The sequence below is a fragment of the Thunnus albacares genome, chromosome 22, assembly GCF_914725855.1.
Source record: "Thunnus albacares chromosome 22, fThuAlb1.1, whole genome shotgun sequence".
Taxonomy (NCBI): domain Eukaryota; kingdom Metazoa; phylum Chordata; class Actinopteri; order Scombriformes; family Scombridae; genus Thunnus; species Thunnus albacares.
Window position 1 is genome coordinate 17,023,644 of NC_058127.1, and position 12,765 is coordinate 17,036,408.

Below are 12,765 nucleotides of genomic sequence, written 5' to 3' on the forward strand. Positions count from 1 at the left end.
AGGAAAATAAATTACTATTAAAATTTCAACTTGAAAGAGTTGAACAAAGAAAACTAATACTATCAAATCTCTTTTACTTGGTTGGTTGGCAAGAATCTGAAGATGTTTGTTTGTTTCTCTCTTGTGAAACCCTAGCCATAAGGCAAACAGCTTGGCAGCCTGTACAGTAAGCAGAACACATAAATAACAGGTGGTCATCATTGCCAGAAAGACCCAACTCCTGCATATTCAATTCCCATTTTCGAGGGAAAGAATCAGTATGATGCCTTGACAAATCTCCAGTGGACAGGTTCAACCATTGTTCTCCACTAAGCTAAATGGAAAACAGCATCACAATGAAGAACAGTCGAGAAATTGAAAACAAAAGTTTAATCATAAAGCAGACAGTCTTTCACAGTAATATGCAAACAATACTCAAACACAAATCACTACAGAGCTTCACTGACAGAACTTTGTGCCTTTGTTTAAACCAAGACAAACTTTCCAGCTCTCACTGGTTAACATCCAGGTACCTAAAAGAAGGTTCCAGCTGCTGCAGAATTACATTCAGTCCTCAACTGTCTCACTCTCATTTGGTTAAACAAGTTAGCCAACCCACTTTCACATCCAATCTAATTTCCAAATTTAATAAACTCTAACATCAAAGCAAAGTGTCAAGATGCTACAGAGACTAATGGATATCAAATGAACGTTTGGAATGATATTGAGATACAGTGAAAAGATAAAAACAAGGATTAAAAGCATAATGTCAAATTATAATATTCACCCATATGCGTAATGCATGAGTCATCATAACTGTTGAGCCAATTAGAAGCAAAGTGAGGTGAATTATGCAGAGATGCAACACTTTAAATTAATGTAGTTTAAAGGACACATGCAGAAACTGCTGAGGACTTCAGTTTGATCGGCGAGAGACTACGATGTGCTTAATGACAAACGAGGGGTCACAGAGGAAGTGGCCAAACTCTTCCCAAAAATGAGAACATTGCCACAACTTGAAATGCATCTGTGACATTTTTACTACCTTAATTTATATATGTTTTCTTCTTTTCTCTCTATTTGCAAATGGAGCACAACTATGGACACTATAAAATATATTAACGAGCAAAGGAGAAAATGGGAGCAACAGATGGGAGCCCTCTCACGAAAAGAGATGATCATATCCCCTGCAAACGCTTCAGACACATTCTGCTATGAAAATACATTACTGGTTTGCTCACTCAGCAAACAACAAACTATTCTTTATGCTTTTAAACTTTGGCAACAACAAGTGGTTGATTGCCACCAAAAGCAAAAACAGGAGGATTTTTTTTTTTTATTATTGTCCTTACCGTCGTAGCTGGCTTCTAACAAACCAAACTGCTCCAGCACCTTAACAAAGAGGACGACAACCACCAGCACAGCAATCATTTCCAGTCCCTCCAAGTTCATAGTCAACATGTCGGATGGGTCACAGGCTTCCCATGGCCAAAGACGCAGAGCTCACCGTGCAGCACTGTCTGCAGGCCATTTAACTTCACTTAAGAGCCCTGCATCTCTGGCTCTGATGAGAGACCGGCACAAGTCAGAGAGGGAGGGAGGGAGGGAGGGAGGGGGAGAAATGTGTGTGGAAGAGAAAGGAAGGAGGGGGGGAGATGGAGTGGCAAGGAAGAGGACGAGGGGGCGTGAGGAGAGAATGGGGGGAAAAAAAAGAGGCAATAAGGAGAGCGGGAGCAGACAGATGAACCTGATCATAGTGAAGGAACAAAGAGAGAAATGATGGACGAAGAGATTCAAGATTCCTTCACTGTTACATCCCATTACACGAGTATAAGAGAGTAAAATTCTTGGGTTTCGGCTCCTCGACATTGCAGCAACAATAGCAATAAAGGAACAATAGAAATAGCAGTAAAAATAGTACTAAAAATACAATAAAAATATAAATAATATAAATAATGCATAGTGTGTGTGTGTGTAGGTCCTGCCTTAATAAATGTGCATGTGTACGTAGTTGTTTGCATGTTTGTGTATGTGTGTGTGTCACAGACAGACAGGTAACGGACCGTTAGTGTCCATTGTTCATAAGCCTGGTTGCTTGGCAAAAAAAAACCGTCCCGGACCCTGCTGGTCTGGGCCTTGAGGCAGCGGTACTGCTTGCCAGACAGCAGCAGCTGAAACAGTCTGTGGTTGAGGTGGTCAGGGTCTTTGATAATCCTGCAGGCTTTTACAGACACACTGTCCATTGTAAATGTCCTGGATGGAGGGAAGCTCACATCCAATGATGCTCTGGGTTGTCCCAGAAAAGGAGAATGAGAGATGATGGTAGGGTTTGGATATGTGGAAAGGTCAAAAGCACTTTAAGTTGTCATTTTTTTTCAATTTTTTATACATAAAAAAAATTTCACCAATATAATTCTACACACCCTCACACTCATTTCTATTAGCCTGTAAAATGGTTGAGGCATATCCTGATATTTCTAAACAGACAAAATTTTCCAAAATAATATTTCTTTTGAAGTTGGGCAAATCATTTCATGTCCTGTTATGTACTGGGTGCTGATTTGTAGTCCACTGTACATTTTCTGAATAAATTCTAGACTGTTTTTTGCTTTGCTGTATTTACTCTTTTTTGTAATAATAAAGCATTACATTGAGCATTACTCTTGATTAGGGCACAAGAGCCACTTGTCCTTGGAGAAAGATTATAACAAAATACCTATTAGGTGTGTTATTATGTGTGGCAAATTATACATGATCTCCATCTATTTAAAAAAAAATCAGTTGACCATGGTGAAAACCATACATGAATAAATGTCTGATGTGGATTCAATAAGACTACATGTTTACAGTCATGCTAGTGGTTCTGTGAGACTGTTTAGGCATAGCAGTGCTTTAAGGTAAAAGCATGCTAACATACGGACAATAATAATACTAGGATGCTGATGTTTAGCAGGTATAATTTTTACCATGTTCACCACAACCTTAGCATGTTAGCATGCAAACATTGAGCACTAAACAGCAGTACAGCTAAGTCTAATGAGAATGTCATTAGCTTTGCAAGTTTCATAAACCAGAGTGTTCATTTTGACCCAATGAGCTTTGACCATGCTTAACATAGACAGTGACATCATAACAGTATAAAAACAACAGAAAATCACAAAAAGCATGATATGTGCCCTTTAAGAGATCACCAAAGTTATTACAATTCATCCCGTACAAAATTTTGAGGCAATCCACTTCAATACAACTTCCAACTTCATTCTTCAATCTGGACCAAAGTGGTGGACCTATACTGAAAGACTGACATTACCATTGATGCCTATCGCATGACCAAAAATGAATTTCTGTTTTGCATAATAACGACAAAAATTTCTTTTTAAGACAAAGTTGTAAATTACTTTACGATGAAAAGAGATGAAAGAGTGGTAGACTGAACAGACAACCGGTGAAAAAATAATAACCCCCAATGTTATCTCTATGGCCCCAAGGGAACAAAGGTTGAATATGGCTAGAAACACAGCTCATCACGAACACTGATTTTTGTCTGAATAATAGCAGGAAATGAGAGCAAAACTGCTGCAGTAATTTCACTGAAGGAAAGAACACCTCACAGTCTCCCCTCAATGCTGTGGAAAGATTTCCAGTGTTTTCCACGTTTTCAGTATTTACTCTGTTAGGGAACTAATAATAGGTATGATTGAGTAGGGACTCGACAAAGAAGCTGTGGGTGGACTGATCAGTGTAAAATGTCAGCTCGAGAAATAACCCGCGTGTGTGACCTCACCATCACCCAGACTTAAAATAAAGTACACAGCCTTAAGGGAGAGATGACACGAGAGAGGTCAGGGAGAAAGACAACACTGCAGAGAAGAAAAGACTTGGAGAAGGTTGCTAGTGGAAATGTGACTGCGGTCAGTAGAAGGTGGCTGATGGAGACAAAGGAAAAGAATTCATCTGGTAAATGCTCATTCCTTCAGTCGATTTTAATCTTTTGTTTTATTCAACATTCAAATTCAGAGTACTTTAAGATGCCAACGTATAAAATGGTCAGATAGTCTCCACTGCCTTAGATTGCATCTTTGAAAATTTAACCTCTAACTATAAGGCAAGGACTCTCTGTCTGTCTGTCTGTATGTTCTAATTTCTATGCATGTATGTATGTATGTATGTATGTATGTATGTATGTATGTATGTATGTATGTATGTATGTCCTTCGCATATCTCGAGAACTGTTCTTCCGATCTACTTCACACTTGGTGACCGTATTGTTGGGGACCCAAGGATGTGCAGTGTAGAATTCAGTGCAATTTGGACACGCAACATGTTCAATATTAATAAACTCTGAATAAACAAGCGAGCAGTTTTCTGTGCAGCAGTAGGGTGGGGCTTCAGGACTTTGCATACTCCTGAAACCCTGGAGTCGAGCATGAGTCAATGAGCACGACCAGATAGCGAGTAGCCGCGACTCGGGTGTGTTTTTCAGGGTCGGATTTACTCAAAAAAAAAACTCTGAAGTAAAACTATTGACGGTAAACCTATTAATATTGCACAGTAAAAGTCCTGCACTATTTTTTCTTAAAGTGAAGAGTGAAAAAGAGGCATCATCGGCACAATGTACTTAAATTTACTTCACGTCTGTTCAAGGTGGAGTTCCTAATAGTCAAATAACGAAAAAACTACCAAAAATATTGAGTGAGTGTTCGTTACAGCATCAAGTCCATACATGAATTGTTTTCACCAAAAAATAGTTATGTTTCTGATTGTTTAGTACTCATAATAAAACCATAAGCACAAGCACAGCTGGCAATCAGAGCTGAACAGTGAGTGAGAGAAAAGTTTTTTCACGTGGTGTGCTCTAAAAGGAGAACAGTAGAGAGCAAAAAAAGAGCTTTTGATCAAGAATGGACAGACTCTTAGGCAGAAAATAAGCAATCTAAGAGCCCAATATGATCGATCCACTTTATTTTACGATGCTCATTTTTCAAAAGCTCCGTTATGCATTTTATTTTTACTTGCAGCCCTCTTTCTACTTAGAATGAGAAAAGATTCACTTTTATAGCACTTAAAATCTGTATATAATAGAATGTTTCTTTCATGTCGTTGGTGTATATACTCATCCACATCTCACATCAACAATATTAATCTTTCATCTTGCACTGAAGCAGCGGTACTGGAGGCCAAGTAGTCCTGTTCTGAACAGATACGTTTTGAACGGTCACTGCACTAGTTTCTACCGTAAATCTAGAAAGTCCAAGCCCTTTATAAAGTCTCAAAAGGAGTATATCCATCACTGCCTCACATGCTATAGATACTAAAACTGACATTTACACGATTTACAGTGTGACTTGAGTGTGTCTTTAAAATGGGCCATATAAACTTATGACATCTGGCTGCCAAAAGCAGATGAAAGGAGCCCTCACCTTTTTCAAAATGAGCAGAAATAAAAAAAAATATTTCTTTCATGCAGAGCACTTTCCTCCACAGCCCTGTACAAAGCACAGGAAGACGATCCTTCCAAGACACTGCATGCTTATCAAGAAAAAGTGACAATGTGGTTTATAATTAAAAGCTGCCCCTCAGATAAGGCCCGATGCACACTCTCTAAGGGATGGAACTGATCCCACCTTCATCTTCACAGCCCATCAGCTCAAAGGGAATTGTTAGGACAGTGATTTGCCATGGAAACAACCTCTGTGCTGTGCATGCTATTGGGCAGCTCATTTAGCCCACTATCAGTTACTTTTCTTTGTTTGTGGCAGCTGAGCAAGATCCAAATATAGCTCCTGTGGCCCCAAGAGTGTGTGTGTGAGTGTGTGTGTGTGTGTGTGTGTGTGTGTGTGTGTGTGTGTGTGTGCACATGTGTGGGAGTGCGCTGTCTTTGGACATGACAGGACAGGCAACTGCGTAGGAAGCTCCTAGAGAACTGGGGCTGTAAAGGTGAAAAGAAGGTGCGATGGAAGTCTTGCTGGCAAATGCAGCAGCGAGACAGAAAAAGCAAAGAACTTCCAGGTGTGTTTCAATTTAAAATGTTTTACTTTCTGCTTTTTTCTGAGATGTGTTTCTGTTCAACGGTGGAGAAAACTAAGATCAGAACATGACCTAATATCCAAGAAACTTCCTCCACTTTCCAACATTTGCTCTCCAATTACCTCAGAACTTTGCATAGGGTGTAATCAAGGCCCTTGGCTAATGGTAATGAAAATAATCAAGGTTTGTGCATGTCATCAGCACACAGTATGCTGTATCAATCAGTGTGTGATTGGTGATGAAGGTAATTGCCTGAGCATTGTGGTATGTGTGTTGGTTGAAGCTGAGAGCAAGCTCTGTACTGTAGGTGGTAGAGAACATCTGCTGCACCTGCAAGCTGCTGCATGGAAAACACAAAAATACATATATTGATGCTCATTGTCCCCTCTACCAAATACTCCTTCATTGTACCATTAATGCCTGACAGTACCACCATTATATTTTTCATTACAGTGTGAGAGAAGTCACTTCTTGACCTGCAGTTTAGAGGAATAGCAAATGCTGTTGTCATCACCCATTTCAGTCCTTGTCTGTGAAGACTTATTTACCAATTCTAACCATCTACATTATCTGCATCTGAAGCATAAAAAACAATTTAAATGTTCTGGTTGTGTACAATTTCTTAACAGAAGTTTAACAATTCCATTAGCCCTCCTTCTCCTCCCTATATGTAAGCCTACTCTAAGTCAAAGTGATTACAATTGTGATTTGTGGGCCTGCAGGTAAAACTCCTCTTAAACGAGTAAACACTACGAAGAAGCTGTTTCCTTATGTTTAGTTAAATCAAGTTACAATTGAATTCCCATCTGTAGACAAAGTGCAGTGCTCCAACATGGCGTTAAAACAAATTAATGTCTTCCATTTGTTGGGTGAAATTACACAAGAAGGCCCCAGTGGCCTGTAACCTTCAAACAATATGGTTAATTGCAAATTAATGTGATTCGGGTCTCGTTGAATTCCCAGTAATGGACCGTGGTACGATGAGTTTGCAGTCAAATTTGTTGTGCAAGACAGTTTCTTGGAAAGAGAACATAACCTCATAGAAAGTATTCACATGCAATCAAATTAAACAGGCTCTTTGGTTTATAGAAAACAATATTACAGGCCCTGTTATGCAAGACAGATCTCAAATTAAGAGTGAAAATAAATAAATATACATGACTAATTAATACAACAAAACTGCTTCAATGCTTTTTTGAGATTCGAAAAGCATAATTCCAGAGGATAAATAACCTGTATCTGGTGACATTCTAGCCAAATTCATCAGGTTTTGATCAGTGTGAAATTGACAGGAGCTACATTTATTAGATTCCTACACTAAATCATCCTAATTCTTTAGATTCAAACATGCAATCCTACACATCTTCCAATTTTAAGATAACTTGATGCATTTCAAGTTAACATACCAATTCAAAACAATTGCAAGGAAAAAAAACTGGTTACTTTATGCTTAAGGAAGTATTTAAAGCAAATGCAAAAACATTTTTTATTAAAATGCAGTATTGTTGGTTCCATCTCTTCAAACTGAAGAAGTTTGTTTCTTTTATTTTGCTGCCATCAAGTGGATATAGAGAGAATTGACATGCCAGAGCTCTGAACCAGGTGGAGGAGACCCAGGAGGAACTGATAAATGGGTCAAATTTGCTTAAATGCAAATAGCGATTAAAGATTAAATACTGTAAATACACCTACATCCTTAGTTGAATTCAGGGCTAATAACCATGACACCAGATCACAATGCTGGCTTTAAAAGTTTATCATACAAACCCTGAACTGAGGAAGACTGAAATGAACTGCATCACAGTTTGAAGCTTGAAGTTGGAGAGACTCCTCTGAGGGACCTACAACTTTTACAAGCAGATATTTTTCATAATATTAGTGATGGTTTTAGTTTGTGTGTCTGTGATTGTATATGATTGTTTTGTGTGAATGAACTGTCTTATTGTGATCTTGAGTATATACTGTATAATCTATTCTCAGGTCTCTCTTGCAAAGATAACTAACCTTAACCCTAATCGAAGTAAGATCTCCTGAATAAATGAAGCTTAACTAACTATATAGGCCATGTGTTCTGTACAGGGCTCCAGGGTGCAACCATTTTGGTCACACATGTGACCAAAAATCTGTCAAATGTGACTAAACATTTTCATTGGTTGCCTGAAGTTTAGCAGGTCTGATTAAAATAAATAAATAAATAAAAAAAACTGTGTAAAAATATTTTTTAACAAACACCACCTGGGTGTGTAGACATTTGACTTTGAACAAATATTATAAACATAACTTTTGTAGATTAGTTTGCCAGCATATAACAGGATTTTATGTAGGCTACATCTTGCATGTGCTGTGCATGTCTGTGTGTGTGTGTGTGTGTACTGTACGTGCGCCCTGTACTCCTCCCACATTCCTTGAATGTCAAATCATGTGATGTATTGAATGAGAGAAATGGTGAGCAACATAATCTTAAAACATTATTCAAAATGAAGAGAACTATTAATTATTTTTTCATCAAAGAAATGCTGCGGTGCCTTTTCCACCTGTCTGCCCTGTCCCTGGTCCTAAAATGTTTCATCCTGACCCAACATATTCAGCAGAGATGGCCTCATCGCACTCCGAGCCAGAGCCATGCCCACACACAAAAAGGCCAAAATATATGCCTATATTTGAGTTTGATTCATTTATGAGTTTGTCATGCACTTTAAACATCAGCACTTTTTAAGCTTATTTTTTAAACAGTTGAGGTGATTTCTTGCTGAGTGTGCTGTGATTTATATAAAGAAAAACAATTATTTGAGTTAAGAAACTACCAATGTGTATGGGAACTGACAAAAAAGATTTAAAAAAAAAAGAAAAAAGGTAACATTTAAAATGATTGTGGCACCAAAAGGTGCAGTGAAAAATTTTGGGTGCACCTAAATTATGTGCTGGTGCACCTAAATGAAAAAGTTAGGTTCCACTGATGTAAAACGTTAGTCTGGAGCCCTGCAATACCATTATACTATTTAACTAAAGGAAAAATACTAATACTAGACTATTTACATCATATATACACACAGTAATTTATTGTTTCATACAATTAGTTTTTCTTCAAGGTAATGAAGATATTTCCAGTTTGGATATAATTGGACTGGTTATTGTCTGAACTGTCTCCTATACCCCTGTTTTGAACATTTTTGTTGATTAAAAAAATACTCATTTTGTATTGAACACCTAGTCATTTATTGGTAATTTGTTTTTTGTCTTTTAATTTCTATTCTACAGATTCTGATATGTATTTGTCTCATTCATTTATAGTATGGTTTTATCAATTAATGATGTGCTAATTGTCTCAGGCGTTTTGAGATTTGATTTCCCTTTTTGATTGGTTGTTACAGCCAGTGGCTTTAGTATAAACATGTTGTTTCACATTGCTTTCTCTGTAGTTTTCAGTGCCTTAATCTTCTTAATCTTATCAGGATCATTAAGATTCAATTTCTGTCGTTTTTATTTTATGCTACATGCTAGATTGGGATTCTATGTGTCTGCTCATTGCCTCTCTGATACATGATATATACTGATAATAAAATATCTTCACTATCTGCAGCTTGGGGTGACAGTCAGTATCTGCGGTTGCTCTGCAGATGTCGGTATGCACTACCACGACCCACTGAGAGCCACATCTCTAACTGTGCATGGCTAAGCCCACTTGTATGCACCTGCGGAGCTTTTCTGAGCAGGATGCTGGTCATTAATCCAGTTCTAAGTGAGCCTCTTAATACTGGTCAGCGCGCCCTGTGGGAATGGAGTGATTAATTTCACAGAACAAACTGCGGCACTGAGTGCCATGTCACAGCAGAAACCAAAACAAGCTTGCAGCCCCAAAAGCCAACTGGTGTGGCTTCGCTTTTCAATTTAAATGCTAATTTAGTGAACCGAAAAACCAATACAGTACAGTATAATGACATAGTGACTTTGAAAAGGGCTGAGATTACACGTTGCTGATAAGAAAAAAGAAAAAAAAAGACACCCAAGGGGAACTGAGAGCTGCATAGATGACCCCTCCTCATATCCTCATGTAGTAGCCTTTGCACATTTGCATATCAGAAAATATGCATATTGAAGCCTTTTGCACACCATGTGGCTTAATAAAATCAATGACATTTCCCAACTGTTGGGAGAAGAAATCCATTTTATTTCAAGATAATTTTCCAGTGGGAGACTATAGATTCATTCATATGCTTTTTAAAATGCAAGGTAAGCCTTATATGAAGAACATGTTGGAAAGTGGAAGACTGGTCTTCCACTAAGTGCTTCTCTGGAGTCTGTAGCCGCTCAGAATAATTCATAAAGGACAATTAAGTTCCGAACATGATGTACCCTATATAAATGACCACTGAGTCCTTAGAAGACTTCTCACTGGCTTCTAGTTAATACTGTGATACGGATCAATAGACTTGTACCTGTGGTGAGATGAACAGAATGCTAAAGAAGCATGTGCATAAATGTTCTCTCAAATCTCTGTCACATTGTGACATCCATCTGGCACTTCTGAACAACATGAGTAGTTCTGTTAAAAATGCTGCATGTGACAGATGGTTTGAAAAAAATGTAATGACACCATTTCAAAGTGCTCTAGGTATGGTCCAATATTTGCTTTATACTGAATTTCTGACAACGAGGCTGTTTATGAATACAGTTCATACGATAAAAACTGTTATATGAGCTCTTTTTTGAGACTAAAGAAGACAAAAGTTGTATCTAAAAGATGCCAATAAGAGTAAAACTGAACAAGACTTGTTTCCAAAATGGTAATGAAACCTACAGAGAAAGTTGAATTTAAATCCTATACGTTTCTTCTTTGCCATTACGCTCAGCTAGAGGATGCGAAGCTCAGTCATTTCTTATTTATCAAGCATGGTCGTCAGCTGTCAAGGTTTTTGACAATAAATGGTTTGCCTTTTGTATGATCATATTTGGCTATGAGCAAGAGTGGTGATGGTGTCCTGGCTACATTACTACCAAAAATGACAGCTGCTGTCCCTGTGGTCGGCTGAATTCTCCACTCAATTCCGTAAACACCAGAAGGCCTGGAAGGAGACGGGGCCAGCAACAAGGACCATACTGGACATCTTCATCGCCCCTTGTGTGAATGTCACAAGGAATTCACACTTAGTTTAGGTTAGTTATTAGTTCTGCGAGATGACAACAGACCAATGGTATTATTATTAAAAAAAAACAAACTGGCAACTATCATTCAATCAGACTTTGTTAAGCAATTTCAATGCATTTTTCTACTCTTTACAGTGACTGAAAGGCACTAAACACACCACCAACATTAATTTACCAGTTAGAAGCCTGAGTCACAGTTAATGTTTTTGTGGTTTCCATTCAAGTGGCTCTACTCCTGAGTGTACCTATTTCACTCCTACACAAACTCTACTTATATCAGCAACTGACAACACAAACCGGCAAGACATTTAAAATAATAATCATAGAAAGTACAACAGGGCAAAACAAATCAGTAAGTACCACCACAATGACACTGGCACGTCTCTTATCCGTGGGACATTTGGAACACTCAAAGCCGGGTGAGTTTGAAAAGATGTTGAAGGGCAGAGATCCTATGGACGCTTATTGGACCATCATCTCTTGTCACGTAGATGAGTGCAGCTATGAAAATAAATGGACGGCATTAGAGTGGGTAGTGGAGTAGCACTAAGGTCTCTCAGACAGTGCATATTTTCATTATTCTGTCCTCTACTGAAGAGCTCTACATAGTGTGAATCAATACATCACATGATTTGACAAAATACCTGGTAGAAATTTTAGTACAAAATCTGATTTGAAATGGATTTGCAGGATAAAGTCAATGAATTTCACTTTCACACTTCAGTGTCAGTTTTTGCTGCAGGTTAAAAAAAAAGCATCAAAAACAGAGCTACTGACGGGTTATTTTCATTAGATTCATTTCTTGATAACTTCTTCAATTAACTGATTTTTTAGTCTGGCTATCACAATTTCCAAGAGCCCAAGGAGAAAAGATGCAAATATTTATATTTCAGAAACTGGAACCAGCAAATATTTGGCTTATGGTTAATAAATCATTCAATAAACTTTATTTTAATTAAATTGATATTGTTTATGGTGTAAGGAATGGAAGAAACTGTGAGTTTATCTGCTTTAACTTGAGCTGTAAACGTTAGCATGCCCAGCTAACTAGCTACAGTAGTAACTAAACTTTTAACCAAATACCTTAACTAACTAACTGTTTTCCTTATACTTATAATACTGGGAGTAACTGGCTCTACACAGCAACACTAGAGCAATGCATCAAACAATCAGATTTAGCTTCAGTCCTCAGCAATATCATGCCCATCAAATGCATATTTAAAACCCTTTTTTTTTTTTTTTTTTTTTTTTTTTTTTTTTACAGGATTATCTTTTTATAACAGCTGGAGACAATAAACTGTCAGCTGGGGACACCATTTGTCTACCTCTGTTTGAAATAAAGGAACAATGATTCAAAATTGCCATCTGCCATGTTATCATTGTAAACTGCATACTATATGTGATGTGCAAGAACAGAAACCTCGACAGACATAGCAACTGTAACTAAGGGGGGCGGGTTTTAGCAAACAGTAAATTTTTGAAGGCTTTTGTAATTATCAACCATCAACTGCTGTGATGTCCTATATTTCCCAAACACTATCTATTTTAAAATTTTCCCTTATCCACTTGATACTGTGCTGAAAACAATACATGTTTGGCCTATCTCAATATTAT

The 12,765-nt window shown here is 37.8% G+C and overlaps 1 protein-coding gene and 1 long non-coding RNA gene across 15 annotated transcripts in view; both read right to left on the reverse strand.

Annotated features, from left to right (window-relative positions):
- Nucleotides 1-12,765, reverse strand: part of kcnip4a (potassium voltage-gated channel interacting protein 4a) — a 141,456-nt gene that overhangs the window by 42,461 nt on the left and 86,230 nt on the right. The gene's annotated exons all lie outside the window — the stretch shown is intronic.
- The window catches only part of LOC122974377, a 30,557-nt gene continuing 24,122 nt past the window's right edge, over nucleotides 6,331-12,765 (reverse strand). Inside the window, exons 3-4 of the long non-coding RNA XR_006400371.1 lie at nucleotides 11,002-11,652; nucleotides 6,331-7,853 (exon numbers count right to left, since the gene is read on the reverse strand). This is a non-coding gene — a long non-coding RNA (uncharacterized LOC122974377). The remainder of the gene's footprint in view (nucleotides 7,854-11,001; nucleotides 11,653-12,765) is intronic.